Here is a 6,836-nt window from a genome sequence, read left to right on the forward strand (position 1 = left end):
ATACACAATTGGAATAGTAAAGATACGCAAACGATGTAAAGATACAAAATTGGAATAGTAAAGATACGCAAACGATGTAAAGATACTCAGTTTGAAAGAAACACACTCCCACACTTGCAAAACTCTCAAATTCAAAAGAAACTCGCATCAGAAAGCCTTACAGAAAGATACTCAAACGAGAAATGAAAAGATACTCAATTGGAATAGTAAAGATACGCAAACGATGTAAAGATACACAATTGGAATAGTAAAGATACGCAAACGATGTAAAGATACACAATTGGAATAGTAAAGATACGCAAACGATGTAAAGATACACAATTGGAATAGTAAAGATACGCAAACGATTTAAAGATACTCAGTTTGAAAGAAACACACTCCCACACTTGCAAAAGTCTCAAATTCAATAGAAACTCGCATCAGAAGCCTTACAGAAAGATGCTCAAACGAGAAATGAAAAGATACACAATTGGAATAGTAAAGATACGCAAACGATGTAAAGATACACAATTGGAATAGTAAACATACGCAAACGATGTAAAGATACTCAGTTTGAAAGAAACACACTCCCACACTTACAAAAGTCTCAAATTCAATAGAAACTCGCATCAGAAGCCTTACAGAAAGATACTCAAACGAGAAGTGAAAAGATACACAATTGGAATAGTAAAGATACACAAACGATGTAAAGATACTCAGTTTGAAAGAAACACACTCCCACACTTGCAAAACTCTCAAATACAATAGAAACTCGCATCAGAAGCCTTACAGAAAGATACTCAAACGAGAAATGAAAAGATACACAATTGGAATAGTAAAGATACGCAAACGATGTAAAGATACACAATTGGAATAGTAAACATACGCAAACGATGTAAAGATACTCAGTTTGAAAGAAACACACTCCCACACTTGCAAAACTCTTAAATTCAATAGAAACTCGCATCAGAAAGCCTTACAGAAAGATACTCAAACGAGAAATGAAAAGATACTCAATTGAAATTGTAAAGATACGCAAATGATGTAAAGATACACAATTGGAATAGTAAAGATACGCAAACGATGTAAAGATACACAATTGGAATAGTAAAGATACGCAAACGATGTAAAGATACTCAGTTTGAAAGAAACACACTCCCACACTTGTAAAACTCTCAAATTCAATAGAAACTCGCATCAGAAAGCCTTACAGAAATATACTCAAACGAGAAATGAAAAGATACACAATTGGAATAGTAAAGATACGCAAACGATGTAAAGATACACAATTGGAATAGTAAAGATACGCAAACTATGTAAAGATACTCAGTTTGAAAGAAACACACTCCCACACTTGCAAAACTCTCAAATTCAATAGAAACTCGCATCAGAAAGCCTTACAGAAAGATACTCAAACGAGAAATGAAAAGATACACAATTGGAATAGTAAAGATACGCAAACGATGTAAAGATACTCAGTTTGAAAGAAACACACTCCCACACTTGCAAAACTCTCAAATTCAATAGAAACTCGCATCTGAAGACTTACAGAAAGATACTCAAACGAGAAATGAAAAGATACACAATTGGAATAGTAAAGATACGCAAACGATGTAAAGATACACAATTGGCATAGTAAAGATACGCAAACGATGTAAAGATACTCAGTTTGGAAGAAACACACTCCCACACTTGCAAAACTCTCAAATTCAATAGAAACTCGCATCAGAAAGCCTTACAGAAAGATACTCAAACGAGAAATGAAAAGATACACAATTGGAATAGTAAAGATACGCAAACGATGTAAAGATACTTAGTTTGAAAGAAACACACTCCCACACTTGCAAAACTCTCAAATTCAATAGAAACTCGCATCAGAAAGCCTTACAGAAAGATACTCAAACGAGAAATGAAAAGATACACAATTGGAATTGTAAAGATACGCAAACGATGTAAAGATACACAATTGGAATAGTAAAGATACGCAAACTATGTAAAGATACTCAGTTTGAAAGAAACACACTCCCACACTTGCAAAACTCTCAAATTTAATAGAAACTCGCATCAGCAAGCCTCAGAAAGATACTCAAACGAGAAATGAAAAGATACTCAATTGGAATAGTAAAGATACGTAAACGATGTAAAGATACACAATTGGAATAGTAAAGATACGCAAACGATGTAAAGATACACAATTGGAATAGTAAAGATACGGAAACGATGTAAAGATACGCAAACGATGTAAAGATACTTAGTTTGAAAGAAACACACTCCCACACTTGCAAAACTCTCAAATACAATAGAAACTCGCATCAGAAGCCTTACAGAAAGATACTCAAACGAGAAATGAAAAGATACACAATTGGAATAGTAAAGTGATAGGAGCACAAAGTGTGACGTTCTTAATGTGATTATGCCCTATTCTTACTCTTTGTTACCTCTTATTTAGTATGTTTTAGTTTCTTTTGTAAGAATAAGTGTCTAGGTAGAGCTTATATCAATTATGAGTGAATTGATGATGAAATCGTGCTAAGTGTTAATAATCCTTGTTGAGATATGATTCCTTGTTCGAGTAGGATTCATCCTTTCGTATTTCTTTGTTTCTAACATACTTATTCTTATTAGGAAATACAAATCCATGTTGGAGAAGGAAAGCAATCCTAGTTCCACAAGGAAAGAGAAGAAAATACACTTAAAAGCCCAATCCATTCAAGAATCAAAATGCTGTCAATATTCATAGTCCAACTTCGACGGGCTCCCCTGGATAGCTCCGATTGAGTTAGAAGACCTACTTTATATGGAAATAAAGGTATTTGAGTCTAGTTTCTGTAGGATTTGGAATCAAATCAATATCTTATTCCTACAGAGAGATATGACTGAATCATTGATCGGAGGTCCAATGAACTCGGCGGAATTATCTCAGCCATTGATTTGCTTTTGATCCAAGGGCTATGAGGGAAACTTGGGACTTTGTTCCTCCTGCAAATAGAGCACAAATATGTATCAGAATGTCCATAAATCCCAGCACCAAAGAATGTCAAAGAAGGCATGCAGCAAATTAAATGAGAAGAGGCAAGAAAGTCAAAGAAGGCATGCAGCAAATTTAATGAGGAAAGGTAAGAAAAATCAAACATGGCTGCAACAATTAAGACTTTTGATGCCTCCCTAATTCAAAGGAAGAAATTTGTGCAAAAGAAATCAGCATTAAAGGAGGAAGAAGATATGCAATTAATGCAAAAGATATGCAATCCTTATAGAAATCAAAATTCTGGCACTGCAGATCATCCAACTTTGACGAGCTCTGCTGGACAGCTCAAAAGGATTGAGAAAATGTACCTTATATGGATGAAAAGCCACGGAAGTCTAGTTGAATTTGCCAGTTGGAATCATCTCAATATCTATTTTCTAGAGAAAGTTATGGCCACAACAAGGGACAAAGGTCAAATCTGCCGAATCTAGGAAACCTCAACCAATTTGGTTTCAACTTTGTGGACTTTGTGGCCATCCTCCCTTGGGTTTCTTCCTCTATATATAGCACCTCAATTCCACAGAAACATATCATCAACCTTGCTCACAAGACTTGCCAAAGCTCTGCCCAAACACTTTCATTCACCAAACATCATTGAATCCGAATTCACCACCCTTCACCATATTTTCTGTCCAAAGCTTGGGAGCCTAAGATACCATACTCTTGAAGATCTCGTGCTACCTCTGTAAGGAACCTTGGGAGGAGAATTATAAAGTGTAACTCTTTGATCTTCATGTTAAGTTTTCGGGTTTTTATGTTCTTGTTCTTGGATGATTTATGTTTAGGTTTTGTTAAAGTTATTTTTATTCTTGTCTATGAGATATTTGTAATTTTCGAATGACATGATGAATTAAGGTTTTCGATTTTTATTCAATGATTTTAGGTTTTATGCCATGAGTTTCTGTTTATTTATGTTCTTAATACATTTTCGGTGTGTTCTTATATTGCATGTGTGATTAAGACAAGTAGTTGATGTCGCATATGTTAATCATTCAAAGTTAAAAACAATTTTGATACAAGTAGTTGATTAATTGTTTGTCCCCTTTGTGTTCCTCCACCGATTATGATCTTAAGTTCGACATTGGATAAGTGCTTTAAACATATTGATTTCTCTTTGTGATACGTAATTGCATGATGAATTGGTATGTTAGATTTCGTAGCAAGACAAGTAGTTGAGCTCAATAATATCTATGTATTAGGAACCAAGTAGGAACTTGATGCATGATCGAATTTAAGATGAACTATGATACTTACGGCATGAACAAGATTGAGAGTAGATTTTGTTACCTTTGTTCTTATGTTATTTGTTTGGTAATTTCTTATGTGTTGGTTGGTTGATCACATGTATATATTAGTTTAGGTTTATTTTATGTTTGATCCGAAATATATCTCAAATCTTTTAAACTCTTATGAATTCGTTGTTAAATGTTTGTGATTCTTTACCCTGGTTGGATCCCCGGTTTGTGAACGATACCCTCTTGCTTTATACTACTAACGATGCTTACAGGGTTAATATTGATCTCGAGTAATCGAACCGATCAAATGGCGCCGTTGCCGGGGATCCATCATTATGGATCCCAATCTTTTAATTTCGAATTCACTGTTTATATTGTAAATTTGTATATGTTTTTCTTACTTTGTTCTAACATATAGTAATTTTATCTTAGGTTGTTATTTTTTTTTATGAGTGAATGAATGATTGTTGTAGGTTGTAAATCGAACGGAATAGGTAAAGTTCCTTTTGTTAATATTAGCCTCAACCCCTCATGTTTTCTTCCAAAGTTTTTGCATGAGGTTGAGGGCGGCTTTTATTAACACTTGGAGATTTGTCTAACACCCAAGTTTCAATCCAGCTGAGTAAGGGGCACGCTCTTTTATTACCCTGGTGCATGGGACCAAAATTGGATCTCAGAGAACTATTGACTGACATACATCTCGGTGATGGAGTCGATAGGGAGTTCGCTCTCCGTAGTTCAACAAATGAGTCCTACCATGTTCACTATCTCTAATTGAGCTATACGGCCTTCTGAAACAAAGACTTGATCTTGTGTCTAGACATCCATACTTAGGCCGCACGTCCACCTCGGTTTACAACTTAGAATCAATTGATCATTCAATCATTGAAATAGCAAAAAGAACTTTTGAATTGTATGAACTTTGTAAACGTAAAGAACTAACTTTGTAACATGACAACATAGTTGTCGTGCCTCTTCCATAAGTGTGCTGCGTATATGACCAAGGAAGGGCACGATTCATGTCTTCATTTTGTATCCTTCAATGCTAACCCTTTAACTTTTGTATTACAGGAATTATGCATGTCCGAAATATCTAAGAGAACACAAGAGCTCAAAGATCGAATTCAAGCACTTCGAGATTTAAACAACTCTTTCAGGAGTGGACCCTTAGATTTCGAATCATCTCCAAGCAATTCAATCTTGAACTCTTCACCTAGATCAGAAGAAGAGGAGGATCCTTTCTTTCCCTTCATCTTCAATTCAGAGACAGACACAATTGCGGACCGTGATATAGTTCCTGTTGGTGCTCCAATGGCACTCAAGAATGCTTTCATCCCCACCACCCCTGAATCACCTTCATGCATTGCTTTCACTCCACCTAATGAAGCCAACTTCTCCATTCCGGTTCAATTGCTTGGGCAGCTGCCTAAGTATTCTGGTTCCTCAATGGAAGACCCTAATGTTCACCTTAGGGAGTTCTTGGACATTTGCAAGCTCCAATCGATTCATCATCTGTCTCAAGAAGGCTTGAGGTTGCTTTTGTTTCCATTTACCCTTAAGGACGATGCTAAACGTTGGTTGTACTCTCTGCCTCCGGGAATCATCACCACATGGGATGAAATGACTAGGAAGTTCTTGAAACAATTCTTCCCTGCTCAACTCACGAAAAGACTAAGGAGGGAGATTCAGAACTTCACTCAAAAGGATGGTGATTCACTCTACGAGGCATGGGAGGAATTTCAAGAACTACAAAGAAAGTGCCCTCACCATGGTATTTCGTTGGATGACTTGGTGCAATTCTTCTATGAAGGACTCGACACCATTAACAAGAGTATGGTGGATTCGGCATGTGGCTGCACATTCATGAACAAGACCAGTCAAGAAGCTTACACCTTGATTGATGACTTGGCAGACAACAATCGCCAATTTAGTTCTAAGGAAAAGAGAGGAAGCAAGAGCCGTGGAGTGTATGACGTTGATACAAGGAATCAAATGGCTACTTTAGAAAGAAAGCTTGATGTTCTAGTTAAGGCATTCAATGGTTCGACCATCAACACTCAAGCGTGTGGCATTTGTTCATTCAAGGACCACACCACCGAGAATTGTCCAAATGGTGCAATAACTGAAGAGGAGTTGAACTTCATGGGGCAACAAAGGCCTAGGTACGATCCATACTCGAACACATACAACCCTGGACTTAGAGATCATCCAAATTTTCGTTGGAACAACAATGCTCAACCGTCCAATACTCAAGGTCAAGGACCTCGTCCTTCAGGTTTGTTTGTGAGGCCTCAGGTACCTCAAGGTTCTGTTCCCTTTAACTCTAACGTTCATGGTTCAAATAATGCACCTGCACCTAACTATGATGAACTTTTGAAGTCTCTTGCTCAAGGGCAACAAAATTTAAACTCTGCTACTCAAGCTTTAGTTACAGGTCAACAAGCTCATTCTAAAGACATAACCGAGCTTAAGAAGCAAATGGGACAAGTGATCGACTTCATGGGCAAGATTCATGAAGGAGGTAAGTTGCCGAGCCAAACTGAGCCAAATCCTAACGTGAAGGCCATGATGACAAGAAGTGGGAGGATCTTGGA

General features: G+C 36.8%; 1 non-coding gene across 1 annotated transcript; it reads right to left on the reverse strand.

The window, feature by feature from the left end:
* Positions 1–5,910: 5,910 nt before the first annotated feature.
* LOC126804558 (small nucleolar RNA R71) lies at positions 5,911–6,017 on the reverse strand. The gene has a single exon (XR_007673455.1). It is a non-coding gene; the product is annotated as a small nucleolar RNA R71 (small nucleolar RNA).
* Positions 6,018–6,836: the final 819 nt, after the last annotated feature.

This window comes from Argentina anserina, unplaced genomic scaffold (genome assembly GCF_933775445.1).
Source record: "Argentina anserina unplaced genomic scaffold, drPotAnse1.1, whole genome shotgun sequence".
Classification (NCBI taxonomy): domain Eukaryota; kingdom Viridiplantae; phylum Streptophyta; class Magnoliopsida; order Rosales; family Rosaceae; genus Argentina; species Argentina anserina.